Consider the following 17,755-nt stretch of genomic DNA (forward strand, 5'->3'; position numbering starts at 1 on the left):
ATTACTGATTAGTCTGTGATTGTCATTGAAATTTGTATCTATTACTCATGGACTAGTATTACCGTCATGATTACTTTCATTCTTCTTAACTACATACTGTCAAAAATGACATGAACAGAGATGTAAAAATTGATCCTAAACTAGGATTTTAGCTTACACCTAAAAACAGCCTTACCACCCATAGCCAGGACTAATTAGCCAAGTTTCTAAAGTTTTAAATCCTTTTAAGATTGAATTGGCTTAGAAATTGCTCTCTATAACTGTATTCAGTATTATAGTATCTATAACTATCCTAAGAAAGGATGATAAATCAAGAGCTATTTCAGGCCCTAAGCACGGATATCTAACAGGGGATACATGCATTTTGGTTTTGACTGTCATTTTGTTTTTTATACACTCAAGGGTATTGGCATAGCAGATGTGAATGCCGTCAAAGGCAAAAGCTACAGAGGCTGAGTTTAATGAGAAATTTGGACGTGGCAAGGCACTGTTCTTACAATGTGACGTAACCTCATCGGATCAGTTAGAAGGTATGTGTGTGCATTGGTGCATAAAAGCCTCCAACCAAAGATGTTGACCAGAGTACATTTCACATATAGCTCCAGGCAACCGGCAACTGAGGATAAATACAATAACGTTTTGAACGTTTTCATGGCCTATAACCCGACATTTAAATGTTATCAAAACGTTTTAAGAACATTTTTTTGTGTTTGCTGGGTTTCAAATACTATCCTGTGTAGGGGGTAAAATTTGTTGTGAAACCATGCCAAAGTCCTGTTTATATGTAGGGGTATTTTTTTGCTCAAAAGGGCAAATCCAGCCTGTTTAGGATACATTTGCAAATCTCTAATCGTGCATGCGTACAGACAAGGAATAAACTTGGGCATTTCTGTGTGTGTGTGGGGGTGTGTTGGGGGGGGATGTGGGATGGGTGTGTGTGTATGATTATGAGTAACCAATACCGTACCTGACAGAACATTTTTTGACCGTTACATGGGCTGTAATGTCAGCATTTTCACTCTTTGAGATTTATTGGACAGGCAGTTCTCCTCAAAATCAACTTTACAGTTATATCTCACATGCATGTCTCTGTTGCTGGTTTTGAAAGGTAGTAAAAAAAAAAAAAAAAAATCCTTTGTTTTCTGTTGTTTTTTGCAAGGTTCAATGGAACGTATCTCAAAACAAGCTCTGTCGACATGACAGCCCATTGGATGGTCACATTTGAGACACAATCAGGTCCATGGAGGCCAAAGACCGCACATTTGAAATTGAGATAAAGGCAAAAATATGAAGCAAAAAAAACCCACAATAAAATATGCAAGAAAATAGACATCACAAATTTTCGTAACTTTAGAACCAAATATGCTAGACCTTAGGTGTTTTCCTACTGTTTTTAAGGTAATAATTAAAGTAACTCAATTTCAAAAAGCTTTCTGGCCTCCATGGATAAGATTGGGTTACATTTTGAGGTAATTTAAAAATGTGACAACATTTTTTGTGTCCTTACACTTTTTTAATGCTTACAAATACACTTGTGAAATTTATTACAGAATTGCTTTAACCTGAGTGATTGCTGTCGAAAATAGTGAACCAAAATGATATTATTTAAATTAATGTCCCCTGCTTGCCATGACTTTGGGCTGTCAAAAATAATGGACCAAAATGACGGAATTTAAAGGAAGGTGACCTGATATATTTGGAAAATCAAATTCTTTAAAACTTACGTATATATAAACATTCATTCAAAAAGAACATGTAAATGTTCCTTGGAATTGCGACTTATTCCGTATGGAAGAAACTTTTTTTTTGAAATTGAGTTACTTTAATTATTACCTTATAATCAGTAGGTCTAGGGGGTGGTGCAATAATTATGTGTACCCCCCGGGGGGTGAATTATAGGGGGGGGCAAAGATTTTTTGGCAGGCCAAAAGGGGGAGGAAAGCATTTTTTTGGCAGGTCGAAGGGGGGGGTCAAGCGATTTTTGGCAGGTCGAAAGGGGGGCAAGCAATTTTTGGCACAGATATTTTGGGCACCGTTTCTATATTACGCCCTAAAAAGGCGTGGAAAACGTTCTTTAACACGTTCAAATATGCAAAATTTCCTGCTTTCGCTTTCTTTCGCATTATATGTTAAGACAATTTAAGGTTTTAAATTCGGGTTACCCAAAATCTTGCATGTGTAAGGGGGGGCAAAGATTTTTTGGCACGTCAAAGGGGGGGCAAAGGTTTTTGGCACGTCGAAGGGGGGGCAAAGGTTTTTGCACGGCCAAAGGGGGGGCAAGCGATTTTGGCAGACCATTTTGAGAATTCACCCCCGGGGTACACATAATTATTGCACCACCCCTAGCATACTTGCTTCTAAAGTTATGAAAATTTGTGATGTCTATTTTCTTTCGTATTTTATTGTTTTTGCTTCATTTTGCCTTTATCTCAATTTCAAATGTTCGGCCTTTGGCCTCCATGGACCTTATTACTGAAATTTAATACAGTGTGATACATTGTATCATCATGATCATGTAATAAATTGACATCATATAAGCGACCCTATTTTTCTCATTAACATACTGAAATTAGGAGTTCCAAATCGGTGTATTTCCAAAGATATCATCAAAAAACTGTTGAATTAGTCTCAAACGTGGTATACCAGTTGAGAATAATACGACAGTTTTTTGCTGATTTCTTCGGAAATATACAGATTTGGAATGCCTAATTTCTATATGTTAATGAGAAAAATATGAGCTTTTACATGATACCAAAACCTGCATTTTGATAGGGAAAAGTTGGGGATGAGGCTGTGAATCAGGTTACCCACATTGATTTGCTGGACCAGGCATAGAACACCCTTACCTAAAAAACTAGCATTCCCTAGCACTCACTAGGCATTCCATTGAATGGTAAAGAACCAGTAATGAATGCCTAAATGGTGAATGCCTCCAATACTATAACATTGAGTTAATAGGCGGTTGTTAGCACTCAACCGCCTGTTTGTTAACCCTCAACCGCTTATAGTGGTTCATAAGTGGTTCATAAGTGGTTCATAAGCCCTCCTCAGAGGCGAAATATGTAAATGAGCTAAGCACTCGAACCACTAAGGAGGCATTCTAACCACCAAGGAGGCATTCAAACCGCCTAGCATTTAAACCACCTAGGAAGCATTCCAACCGCTTGGGAAGCATTCCAACCGCCTCGGAAGCATTCCAACCGCTAGGGAGCATTCCAACCACTAGGAAGCATACCAACCACCTCAGAAGCATTCCAACCGCCTACAGGTTAGCACTCGAACCACTTAATTAGCCCTCAACCGCTATTAGTGGTTCGTAAGTGGTTGGCAAGTGGTTCATAAGCCCTCATAGGCGAAATATGTAAATGAGCTAAGCCCTCGAACCACATAGTGGCATTCCAACCGCCTATGAAGCACTCCAACCGCCAAAGAAATTTCCAATCGCCTAGGAAGCATTCCAACCGCCTATAGGCATTCCAACCGCCTATAGGTATTTCAACCGCTTATAGGTATTCCAACCACCTACAGGTGAAGCACTCAAACCATTATATAATGAGAGTGAGGAATAGGAATATAATGCGCTGCATAAAATTGCACATGGTAAGCCCAGAATATACTCCATTTTTATGCATTGTGACAGACGCAGAGGCATTTTAATTCTGTACAGCATCTGTCCCCTGTCTTTGTCAAGCAAAATGGGACTCCAAGTTCTTCTGGTTGAACGATATAATTGTCCAATCAGCTTATAATTCAGTATTGGCATCAATTGAGTGAACGCAAAGATGTAAACATCTGGTGGCTAAATCACATCCGATGGATAAATCACTGCATCTTTTGTCTATGGTAAAAATGTGAGTAAATTCAAGGCTTGGACCTTCCAATTCAAATGTAAACTATGCTTCAATGAATTCCCATCACATAAAGGTAATTGCTTTAGCCCTCTAATCACACAGTTGTCATGACCCATGAACGAATATTAGAACTTCCTGCAAACACCAGAAAGCTTATCACTGTTATGGTTGTTAGCTGATCTTTTTTTATTCTTTGATGTAATTCTCCAAATTGACTCCTGGAAACAATGTAGAGGTCCAAACTGTTCCCTTCATAATAAACAAAGTCAAAGTAAAAAAGACAAATTTTTTTAATTACCAGCACGTATGAACTTACATTCGAGAATTTCCCTAATGTTTTTTCCGATCAAATGAGGCTCATGATATATACTTTTCCATATGATTTCTCATAATTTTTTTTTCAAAAATAGCACTTGAACCCCTATCTTATAGGGTTGCTGTAGGAATTCTAGGAGAAGGATTAAGAATATGCACAAATTGAACTTGAATATATCAGCAAGTATATAGCCATATCCCGGAGCCATGTGCATCAGCAAGAGCCACTAAATTGCATCAAATTCATAACTGAAAATTGAGTAACATATATCCCAGTGTGCACATGTTAGGATTTCGACATTGTATCAATGTTGAAACAACATCGAAGTTTCAACCTAACCTGATTTCAACCCTTCAACCTAAAGATTAGTTGATATCATGTTGAAATTTCAACGTTGATACAAGGTTGAAATTTCAACCTGATTTCAACCAACATTTAATGCAGAGGTTGAAATCAGGTTGAAGTTCATTTGCAAATACAGCCTGATTTCTGGGATCAGTGTGTTTATAAATACGTACACAAAAACTACATAATGATGTACCGTTAATTTGTCACTGTTGTTTGGTTTCATTGTTTGAGGTTTCGAGCTCTTTGCTTGAGCTCTTCTTGCGCCATATGAGTGCTTTTTAGTGGATTTGTGTGTGGTATAAATGTACACTATTATTATTAATAATAATAATGCCCCAATATACATACTAACTAGTAGCCTCTCCTTCCATATTTCAAGAAACTGCCTACATTACATCTAGTCATATTTAAGCTTACCTATACATACACCATCCATATTGTGACATATTATATTGCACACAAAGATAACTACATGGATCACATACATGTATGATGTTGTCCACATAATATGCATTGTCATGTAATATCCCAAATGTAAAAAGTGGAAAAATAAGGCCTATAATAAAGCTGGAAACATGAAAGGATAAAGATTCCATCATCTCTGCATTCACACCAGTTCAAAAATGGCAGTTAGAAATATATTCCCATCATGCACCTGTTTGACCCTTGGGTCAACCACTAAGGAATGCTAGTCAAGGCTATTAGCAGAATGCCTAATTGAACAGAATGCCTATTACTTAGAAATTTTTAAACCAAATGCCTAATACTTAGAAATTTTTCAGTGGAATGCCTTAATTACTTAAAATTTTTTTAACCGAATGCCTAATACTTAGAAATTTTTTCAGTGGAATGCCTATGACTTATCCGAATGTCACCGAGTGCCTATAGCAAACCGCCTAATCCTAGAACCACTTAGTTATGAATGCTTAGGAATGCCTAAGTTAATAGTATTGAACTTTATTGAGGGCTTAATGAGTAAATAGGCATTCGGAAGCATTCTTGTGAGGCATTCGGAATGCCTGTGAACCAGCTCTATAGGCATTCATTAGCTGCTGAGTGCTAGTGACCACCTAGTACCGCTATCCTTAGCAATCGAGGGCTTGGCGAATAGCTACAGAATATGCCAAATAGGCATTCATGTTTGGTAAGGGCAGGCATTGAAATGTGAAAATAATCTGATAAAGACAAGATCGGACATCAAAATGAAGTACAGGGGCCATGCAGCCAAAAGTGCTCTATTTAACGGTTTTGTAGGACAGATGTTTCATATGGACAAATCACATATCAAAATGTTCAGAAGAGTCTGCAGAATCTATGGTCACATTATTTAAGAAATTTTGTTCTTTTTTGCCTAAAAATGGCGAATTTAAAAGACTAGCTATATTTCTTTATAAATAAATCTAATCTCTTAAGTAGTCTAAATCACTGCCCTTTATTTAAGGAATTTGATTTATGTCAGATATGAATACCACAATTAGGGAACAAACCAAAAGTTTGATGACATCCTATCAATGAAAGTGCTTTTGTTAGGTGGCTGACCCCCTTCCTCCCTGTAACATATTTTGGTAAAACGGGTTCGTTGGGCGTGGTATCACAAGGGCCGGCGGACCGAGCGGCGATGGCGGGCGAACGTTTTTGGCCAATGGAAGACCAGTGAGATCTACAAAGTTTAGATTGGGCAAATAACCAGGGTACAACACACTGATTTGCATATATTTTAACTAGGATTTACTTTAAAGAAGAATAATTGAGACTGCACACATCTATTTAACTTTCGTGAACTCTATTCATAATAAACCAACACAAACAATGTAATGATTGAAGAAATTGGACTCCTACAAGTAGCTGTTGGACTCTTAAAAGTGATACCAAAAATCACTAATGTAATTTAAAAGAGGCCAGGGACACATAAAAAATATAGGGGAGAGCGGGGAGTGTTCGCCCTAGGGGCAGGTTCGCCCACCCCTTGTTTCTCAGCACTACGGCTATCAGGGAATTTGGTGATGGCAAAATTAGGTGCCATAGGTCATTATAAACTTCTCATATTAGCTACGCGACATATAGGGACGTGTTCATCGAACTGCAGCCAAAACAAAAAAAAATTACACCAAAACGTAATTTTTCTTGCATTCATAATGTTGTATCATCATTGATACATAAATACAGATGGTTTTAATGGAAATCTGTATTGGGAACATATGGGATTTGTCAAAGATTTAATGCAGTTATAATCTCCTTATTCGATTTGTGTTTTGCATACCCTGAAGAAAATACAAAAATGTGCACAAGGGGCTCGTTAAGCCCTTTTTTTGAGGATGGGGCATGTTAGCCCTATATCTTCCCAGGCGGACTTACCCCCAAACTGGAGGCTAACCTGCCCCATCCGCGTATTATGCAAAATATTGATAATTAAACCATTAAACAAGGTAAAACTATGAAAAACATGTTCTTTTAAAGTTATGTGATATCGGTATTACTCATACCACAGTTTATGTCCTAATCCATTTCTCCCCGAAGTTGTAAACATGATACGTTTAAGCTCACTTTGGACCCCTATATTTTACCCTGACCCGACCCCTGCAACAAATCTAGTGACTCCCCAGAAGAGAATGAATGCCCTGTATACTCTTGCTAAATGTTTGCATTGAATATGTTATTGTTATGCAATGTTTAAACCTTTTTGTGATTAGGGTGAACTTACCCCACCATATGGGCGAACCTGCCCCAATATGGGGCAAGTTCGCCACTTTGCAAAACTTTTTTGTTTGCTCTATCCTGTTGCTATTGTAAGGCCTATAGGTCTGGGATTGTGGTCGTGTATAGCTAAGACATAGGGCTTTCACATGGGCTAATCAGATCATCCCTAACCTTAAAATTGACATCGCTAGGCTGGTCAGAAAAAAATAGGGCGAACACTCCCCGCTCTCCCCTACCTAGCAAAAATGTGCACTGTCCCCCGGGCACTGTCCATAAAGGGGATGATACAAAAATCCTTGCGCAATCACAGTGGAAGATCATCAGGGACACATAAAAAATATACATAAAAATATATCTGTCAAAAATGTGCACCGGTAATAAGGGATGATACCAAAAATCCTAGCGCAATCAAGGCGGAAGATCATCAGGGACACATAAAAAAATATATCTAGCAAAAATGTGTACCGGCAATAAGGGGATGAATCAAAAATCCTTGCGCAATCATGGTGGAAGGTCATTAGCAGGGACACATAAAAAATATAGTAAATAAATACGCAATTGTATGATGAGTCAAGCAATTGGCATAAATCAGCACAACAACACAATATTGGCAATACCAATAGTCATTCAGATGTGTAACAATGTATGTAAGCAATCGCGAAAGGTGCACTTATTCATGATCATGATCATTTTAATATTCATATTGTCACTACTTCACTTTGTGTATGCAAATTTAGCACTGATCAGTTTATGTCACTTTTATTTCCCATGTATGCATTCTTCAGCGATCGCGATAGGCCTATTATTTATTCTTTATTGACTGAATTCAGTTTTATACTCGATGATTGATTCTGCAATGCTACATGTAGCTAGCGTTATCGACGATTTTTAAATGTCCCACACTCACTCCGCAAGAGCCAAGAAAAACTCCTATCACAAGCTGCAGAAATAGAAGATTATCACTGCCGTGAAGGCGACACCACCAAATCACTCCATGACGATGTAATGTGGATGAGTTCGGTAAAATCGAAATCTTTTTAGAGGTACTTTGGGTCTTTCTGTGGACTTGTAAGGAAAAGGAGAAGCATGTTATAGCTTAAATAAAACATTGAGACCTATACATGAACTTGGATCGCCCCAAAAGGTGCAAAACACAATTTTTGAATAAAGTAGGCCCGCGGATTGAAAAATGGCCAGAAACGGGTTTCCAGGGTATAGAAGGGGTCGAAAATGGTCATGGTGCTGTTTAAGCGCCCATATCTCGAAAATTAATCACAAGACTACCCGTACATTGAAACATATATTAAATTTTCATCGATTTGCAATCGATTGGTAGTACTTTTAGGGCGAATTTCTCGACGGGTGGCTTAGCAATTGGCTTGTCTAGCCTCAAGGCTTAAGAGGTCGTAAGACCAGGCTTAACTGAAAACGTATTTCCCGAAGCACGGCTACCATTGCCTCGAGGCTTCGTTAGCCCGTGGGCCAGGCTTGTAGGATTAGCCCCAGGCTTCAGTAAAATTTACATTTCTCGAAATCAGTCTTCTGTAGCAGTAGTCTCACGCAAGCCTGTTAGACCAGGCTTACAGCGGCTTTTCTTGGCCCTGCCTCAGAGCAGGTCTTAGGTCGTAAGCCTTGGTCTATTTCAATTTACAAATTATTTAAATTGTAACGCAAAGTTTATCTTTCATATTTTTGACGGTCTTTCAATTAACATGAGTAAGCAGTCGCGTAACTAGGGGAGCGGGGGAGCTCTGGCCCCCCCCCCATGAAAAAAGGTAAATTAGGCCTACTTCTGAGAGTTATTAATTAACCTCATTATTTGGTCATTTAAACCTTAAAAACTCAATTTTTAAGGTTAAATAAATTGCATTTATCCCACTTTTGTACCATTGGCCTATATGCCACCAGCTTTAATACCTTAAATATGGCATTTGTACCATTTTTTTTTTTCAATTCCACCTCCATCCCCCCATGTCAAAAAGAAATCTACGCCAATGTTCTGGGGACACATTCCAAGCAGATCCCATAACTCCTCAGACCCACTCCACCCCTTACAAACCCAAACAGCATGAACGATGCCTGCCCCTCATTTATCATGTTTGCCCCCGCTTTCCCCCACCCCACCAGCAAATGAAAATGTCTAGTTACGCCACTGTGGGTAAGTAATTGTTCGATTTAGTTGAAAATTTCAGCATTTTATTTTAGTGTTCATTTGAGTTAGTTGAATTTTTTTAAGTAGCTGTTGCTATCATAAGACCTACTCATTTTGAATGATGGTTTTTTTAACAACGAATATAATTTAAAAAAATTCTTTCATCATCATCATGATCATCATGATCATCATGATCATCATCATCATCATCATCATCATCATCATCATCATCATCGTCATCATGAAGACCTATATGATACCACCTGTCCCTATCCAAACCTTAATAGTTTGATACTCGTACTTTTCATAAGTAGGCCTATTACAATATTATTTTGGAGTGCCTATATTATACCAGGTTGGACATCAATTTAATACAATAGAAGAAGGACAAAATTGGTAAAGATATAGTAAATATTTGACACGAAACAATAATGCATGCAGTATTAAAACTGAATTTACGGATAAGGTGCATATAATATTGCTATATCTTAAATAATTATAAATATTGTACCAACAGAGAACTTCATGTGAGATCTGAGAAGACTACTGATATCAGCAGTAGATAGCACGTTGGTTGCTTTCCTTTTTAGGGGAATCACAGATTCCTTTCCATTAGGCTTACAGTTTTACCATTTTTGGGATGCAAAGAAAGAATCGCGAGTATAAAGCATAGACGTATCATTCATACAAGTTGGACTCATAAAAAGCCAAGTGGAAATAAAATAATACAATATAAAAGACACAAAACAGACACAATATTCTTGCATCAAGTTGTGTACGGTATAAGCCCAAGCACAAGACCGCGGGTCCAGGCTCGTCTTTGCGCCGGGAACATTGCGATAATGAGACGGCAACCTTGTTAGTACGGTAAACCGTGAGGACCACAGCTTATGTACATCTACCTCCAACAGCCTATACAATTAAATCGCTGGTTGAAAGGGACGAGGTTGTCAAGCGTTAAGCCTACAAGGCCACTAAGACTAGGTTGAATTTGCGTTGAAGAAATCCGGCTAGAGTTAAGACTCGGGCTTCGAGAGCGGGCTAGGCTTAGTAGCCTCAAGGCCACCTTAAGACTACGGCTTAATAAGACTCCTGTCGGGAAACTCGCCCTTATAGTCAATTTGTTGCGAAAAGGCCTAAAATCGCGCGGACGGAAAAGGTGTGTTTTCACGCAGTGTTTCAATGGGACGCTGTATTGATGGTGTGAGCCCTTATAAGGCATATTGGCGGAATTAGGCCTGTCATAGAAATCAGGTCAAAAACAGGATAGATATGTGTAAAATTCCGATTTTATGGTCTGAATTAATTCTTAAGAAATCACTTAATGATTTTACAGCTCTTTAAAGTGAAAGTATGATTTAATTTTCTTAATTCGGATTATTAAAGTTCATGAAAGTGATGAAAAAGAGCTAAAAAGTTAACAAATTCGGTTTTTAGTGAGTTTTGATTAATTTAATATAATGTTTAAATTTGAGCCACGTGTCCTTAAAACTAATCAAATGTCAGTTGTTTATTCGGGGGGGGGGGCAAAATGAAACTTAATATAAAAATATGAATGTGTAGAAAATGTATAAACTTACTTTTATTACGTTTAAAGAAATAAAAATGCAAATATACCACTCAAAAGACGCTGATGCGAGTGACGTTTTTGAAGAAAATGGTCATCCCTGCTAGAATGGTCAAAATCACAAAAACTGTATATTTTCTGTATTGGACGCATGACTACAAAGGTCATTTTTCAAATCTATATGTCCTAGAGTAATAAAACTTGAGGATTCAACTCAAAAGTTAAGAAAGTTTCAAAATCTATGAAAAAAAGAACCGATTTTGAAACTATGTCTTTTATAAGGCGCATACACCACCAAATCACTCCATGACGATGTAATGTGGATGAGTTCCGGTAAAATCGAGATCTTTTAGAGGTACTTTGGGTCTTTCTGTGGACTTGTAAGGAAAAGGAGAAGCATGTTATAGCTTAAATAAAACATTGAGACCTATACATGAACTTGGATCGCCCCAAAAGGTGCAAAACACAATTTTTGAATAAAGTAGGCCCGCGGATTGAAAAATGGCCAGAAACGGGTTTTCAGGGTATAGAAGGGGTCGAAAATGGTCATGGTGCTGTTTAAGCGCCCGTATCTCGAAAATTAATCACAAGACTACCCGTACATTGAAACATATATTAAATTTTCATCGATTTGCAATCGATTGGTAGTACTTTATAGTCAATTTGTTGCCGAAAAAGGCCTAAAATCGCGCATACGGAAAAGGTGTGTTTTCACGTGTGTTTCAATGGGACGCTGTATTGGTGGTGTGCGCCCGTAAGCTTTCCCTGGAATCATCCCATGCAAGCTATATTATATAATCGTCCTCCCTACCATGTAAATGGCTGAATTAGTTACGAATTACCGCTGTTTTGGCTCTTCGATGCAATCCAAATCACAGAAAAATAAGATCTTCTCATAACAATATCCAAACGTAAACACATCATGGTTCAGAGAGGTCAGAGGTCGCCTAATTGGTGACGGCTGCGTTTAGTACTGAATACGGGCGCATACCATTAAATCTGTCCAAGGGCATACCTCTTAATTCAGTTTAGAGGGGTTATGGTAGAAATATGATTTTACTACAATATTATTGTAAAATATTGAAAATTCCAACCTAAAAAGATCAACTTTGACCAATATTTTAACTAGTTTTTTACAATGTAATCAGACTTTCTACCCCCTCCTCTGACTTGTTTATAGGACATTCAACAACTCCTCCTATACCTTTGTACAGGAGCCAACCGTTGTTAATCCGTGATGAATCCACACTTTTACTGTAGCGTATACGCTGAACGCGAGCGAGACTACGCGCGTTACTGCGAGAGCGAGTAAAATTTGTCATGCCTGGAACCTTTGTGCGTATGCAAGCTTACTAGTTGAATTCAGTATTTTCAGATAGCGGCTAAACTTTGCCGTTTTATTCTGTAGTTTTATTGATGATATTAACAGAGAAATCATCGAAGTTTTTGTAAGGCTTAGTGACAATGATTAACTGACATTTCCTCGTGAAATAATCGTGAATTATACGATCTTCAGCTTATTTTCGTTGTTGAAAGGGATTCAATCATGTTTCACCATTGTTCATCACCGTTTAACAACTCGCGTCCCGCGCGTCTGCGTGGTTTACTTCGCTCGAAACATGATTGAATCCCTAATTATGAAACTGTTGGTTTGTTCCCAAACTTCCCTTACAAACTGCTATAAATACAATGAATACATCAAAACTGTGTTGTAATTCCTTTTGATTAGATGCATTCAGGAAGACACAGGAACACTACAATCAACTTGACATTGTTGTGAATAATGCTGGCATTGGGGATGAGGCTGCCTGGTCAACCATGATAGACATCAATCTGGTAAGCATTGGGCTATTCTAGTTGGAATCCATATACCCGCTGTGAAATGCATGACATTAACAAAGTGAGTGTGAATTTCAAATGGAGTCTATCATTCAGGTCACCCCATTTAAAATTCACACTCCCTCTGTGGGAGGTTAAGGTCCCGGGGAAGGGGGGGGGGCACTCAACTTTACAAATGACTTTTGAAATCGATAACCCCTTTTTAAAAAGTCATACCCGATGACCCTCATTTTTGTTTATGTGCGGCTACCCAATGACCCCTTTCTTTTCTAGAATGGCATCATCAAAATGCCACAAAATAGGCCTAATGCGGAAACTTTCAAATTCTCTTATTTCAGCAAATTTGTATTGGAAATTTGGAACAAGAAATGTAACTTTCTAGACTTCCTGTCAACTGGCAGTAATGGCTACTATACCCAGTGCTAACATCAATGAATTGTTTAAAACAAATTAATCAATTCGGTATTATAGACTGTTAGATAAAAACTTTATCTAAATTGACAGCTGACTGGCTATACATGAGAGGGGTATTTTATTTGTTTTAAATTGTATTTTTCAGAAAGCAGTAGTGAATGGGTCCTTCTTGGCAAGGCAGTATCTTAGCAAATCTAACCCAGGGGGTAATGGAGGATTGCTTATAAATATATCATCTATGGCAGGTAAAACTCATAAAGAAGGCAATTTATTAAATTTGTAAAATGTTTTCTTTGGCATAGTTGTTCTGTCGCAGGTGTGTGCCCACAGGGCTGACTTTAGGCTCAATTCAGGGTTAAAACTGTGAACAAATCAGCTTATTTTGGGCTTGTATCTGTTTCCTCTGATTTTGGTACACCAGAACCACAAGAATTCAAACTTTGTCTGTTTGTAACGTACCAATATTTTGCTTGTTTGTTTCTTTTAGGTCTAGTTGGCCAAGCTTATGGTCCAGTTTACACAGCAACTAAACAAGGAGTTATAGGCTTCACCAAAAATCTCATTGTGAGTTAGTCAAAATTAATATGTGTTTTTTCACAGGAAAATTTTCTGGACACGTGACACCCATTTGCATTTTGCATTATGGTATGATGATGGGACCCGAGCACAGCGGGTGGTCTACCAATGTATTTGAATAGGAAGAATTCTTCCTTTGATGCAAGATAAGGTACTTGTCGCAAGCTAATAATATTATGGTAAGAGTTTCCGTAGATAAATAATATTTTTTCGCGTAGGTAGATATTTTTGAAATTATGTTTTGATGATATTGTGAAGATATTAGATTTGCATAATATTCAATACATTTGCAATGCACAAATTTCTATCGAAATTACGGCCAAGAATACTATTCCAATTCAAAATTAATAAGACCTGAATAGCGAGGTCACCGCCTGGGTGTCAGGGATCAGGCTCGAGGTTACACTCACATTAATACGCATTGGTCACGTGTCCAGAAAATTTTCCCATGTCGAGTCATTTGTCCACATGGACTCGATTCAAGTCAAGTATATACTATATAAAAGCGTGATTGGAATCTTTACAATACTGTAAGTTCTGTGACTTTTGCATGAATTGATTAGCAGAAAGATGCAACTCTTAATGTATTACATCGTGAGACTTTCTGGCTCTTAACACTGTAAACTGAAAAGGTCCTAAGAAGGACAAATCAACCTAAGAGTTAATACCCTATTACAATGGGGAATTATTTGTTCACTTAACAAAGGCAATCACTTCACTTTTAGGACAGCCACTTCACTTCAAGTGGATTTCCTGGGAGTGAAGTGGTTCCATTATTATGTGAAGTGGGTGTCCTAAAAAGTGCCCTAAATTCAATTCTTTAGTGACCTAACATTGCCTAAGTTGAATTGAGGCACAAAGGAGTGTAGAGATAATTCCCCATTGTAATAGGGTATTAACTCTTAGGTTGATTTGTCCTTCTTAGGACCTTTTCAGTTTACAGTGTAACCCTTGAAATTATGCAAGCTATAGCGCATCCATTTGTTTTGTTCTTTCCTCTTTGCTGGAGGTATTTTGGTCCCATGCATGACAGTCCACCATGGCAGTTTCCCACAGCATTATAATGTATATGCTTGCACAGGTTCAATCTAATCTATACTCTGTGGTATAATTTGCTTATTTTACAGCAATATGACACAGCATTTACTGCAGACAATATAAGATGTAATGTTCTATGTCCAACCTACACGAACACTAGTATTCTTACCAAAACTAAATTACTGAATGAAGCAGCGGATGATCCCATGATAAAAGCTTTTATGGAAAATGTCAAACCATTGCCGTAAGTGTATAAATATTATGTTATTTTAAATATGGATCAGAACGCAAAACAAATAAGATAAAATTAATGATTGAAGTCTCCCCAATGTTACATGGGGAGACTGTTCCACAATGAATTGGCCATAACAGGGCTGTGAATTTTTTTGGAATTGCTTGGCGTGAGATATTGTCAAACAGGGGGTATCGGGATGGAAATATTATTTGCCAACCGACTAAAATTTTCAATAAGTGGGGGGTGTAGAGCGACAAAGAAAACTTTCTCAAACTACATTTTGACAATGATGAGAACCAGGATCTAGTCCAGTTTCCTCCTGATTTCAAAATCAGTGATGCACTTTGAATCACCCAAAATCTGGAAAAAGGTGCTATATAAATTTTATTAATAAAAATTTATTTATTACATTGGGAGCTTTATGGCATAATGCTTATTGTGGCAAATGCTTTAAGGTTATTAATTATTTTAAACTGTTGTGATTTGGTAGTTCACAGCATCTTACGAATGGTAGTGAGCTTTGGCAAAAACTGCATTGCTCAATTCATAGCGAGCATGTAGAAGAATTAAAATATCACAGATATACTTTTATAGGTGCTGCGGTTCTTGAGTTACGTTGTAAAGAGGGCTGAAACAACAACACTTTTGTAAAACGTACATAACTCATTAACAACAATAAATTAAGCAAGTTTGCAAAGTATACGATTTGTAGAATGAACTTTTGCAAAACATCAAGGTGTTAATTTTCAATAATATATTGATCTGGATAATGAAAATCGATTTTTAGGTTGCTTCGACCAACAATACCTCGTCTACCCTTAATTAAAGCAATGTGGTAGATATTTATTTTTTTACAGAAATCCTAGACTGTCCTAATATTTCTTCTTTTTTCTGTGTACAGAGTTTCCAGGACTGTTGAAGGGTTTATGAGACTAGTAGAAGAGGATGAACATCATGGCCAGGTTATGAGAGTCACACACGAAAAAGGGATAGACTTCCAGAAATATGGCCGACGAGTTCCAACATCAAACATGTGACCATGGAATAGCAACAAAGTTCAATATCAAATATATCTACATGTGCCATACAGAGTATTGATATATGCTTCTCATTCAGTGGTCTTTGATTAGTTATATTCATTCACAACATTATGATCTTGTTTTACACACATTGTACTGTAAAACAGTAAAAGTGGAAATTTTCACGGTACATTAAGGGATCTGGAATGAGCGTTGTGAGCATTTCGATAGTATTTTTTGTGGGACATGAGAGCACATCAGACATATCGAATTGCATTCTGAATACGAAGAATGTCTTTCTGATATCAAATAATTTGATATTTTTCACATTTTTGATATATAACAGTCCTCGAAGTAAATTTTATAAATCTAATGAGATATTCTTAAAGCGTATGTAACTGGGAGGAAAAGCCGACGATCAATTGAAAATTGTGACCTTTCATATTGAAGATATGGATTTTTTTCCCCAAAAGACCTAATTTTTGTTGGTGTTTTGGGAAAAAATTCATATCTTCAATACTAAAGGTCAAAATTTTAATTGATCGTCGGCTTTTCATCCCACCTACATACACTTTAAGTATAAATCATCAGATTTATAAAGTTTACTTTGAGTACTGTTAAATATCAAAAATATCAATTTTTAATCATTTGCCATAAAATGTGTATTACATTGCGAATTTCAAAAAATCATTTTTCGTATTCAGAATGCAATTCGATATGTCTGATGTGCTCTAATGTCCCAAAATAAATACTGTCCAAACGTTCATACCCCAGCCCTTAATTAATCGACAAAGCGCGAAAAATTACACTTGCCACTTTTACAGTAATCAGAATCAATATGTCCAGACTGAGCCTTGAAGTGGGCACAAATACAACAACTCAGTGTACTTTGATTGACCTTTAAGGTAAATCCCGTAAGCCTTTGTGGGTAGACCTAAGATGTTGTAATTTGACATCACACTAATGTTACTGCACATTTTAAGCTAGTGAAGTGTGCAGTAAAGATGTGCAGTGGGCAAAAAAACTCAAATCCCATTGACATTTGCGGGTAGCCCCGAGATGTTGTAATTTGACGTCACGCCGATGTGCACATCAGTTAGTGAACATCATTACTGCACATTTCAAGCTTGTGAAGTGCACAGTAATGATGTGTGCATCAGTGTGATGACATCAGAGGTAAACCTGCAAAAGCTTATGGGATTTACCAAAAAGGTCCATTAGGAATTCTGTGAAGAAGATAATGATCATGTTTAAACAATCGGGATGTCCAGATTTATTAGAAATCAGCTGATGAGGTCCAAAATCAAACCTGTTATTATCTATACCAAACTGGCTTGACAGTAAATCTGTGTAAGGTCCGATTTGGACAAAACTGCTCAGTTTTTCCTTGTTATTGCTTAGTGCATCTTCCTTTTTAGTAGGAATGGTAGCAAAGATCGATCTTAATATCGAGCCAAACTGGAAGAGATACATAATTAATCAAATTGAAAATGAATAGGAACCATACATGTAGTACTATAAAGCATGTGTATATTTTTTTAACAATTTTATGATCAAAGAAAAAAATGTGAAAAAATATGAAGTAATAAATTATAACAAGAAAATTTGATGTTGATGTTTACTCTTGTAGTGTCTTTATTACAAATTACATCATTCATATACATGTAGCATAATTATGTGATAGCAATTAAGAGTAAGTCATT

This window comes from Amphiura filiformis, chromosome 2 (assembly GCF_039555335.1).
Source record: "Amphiura filiformis chromosome 2, Afil_fr2py, whole genome shotgun sequence".
NCBI lineage: Eukaryota > Metazoa > Echinodermata > Ophiuroidea > Amphilepidida > Amphiuridae > Amphiura > Amphiura filiformis.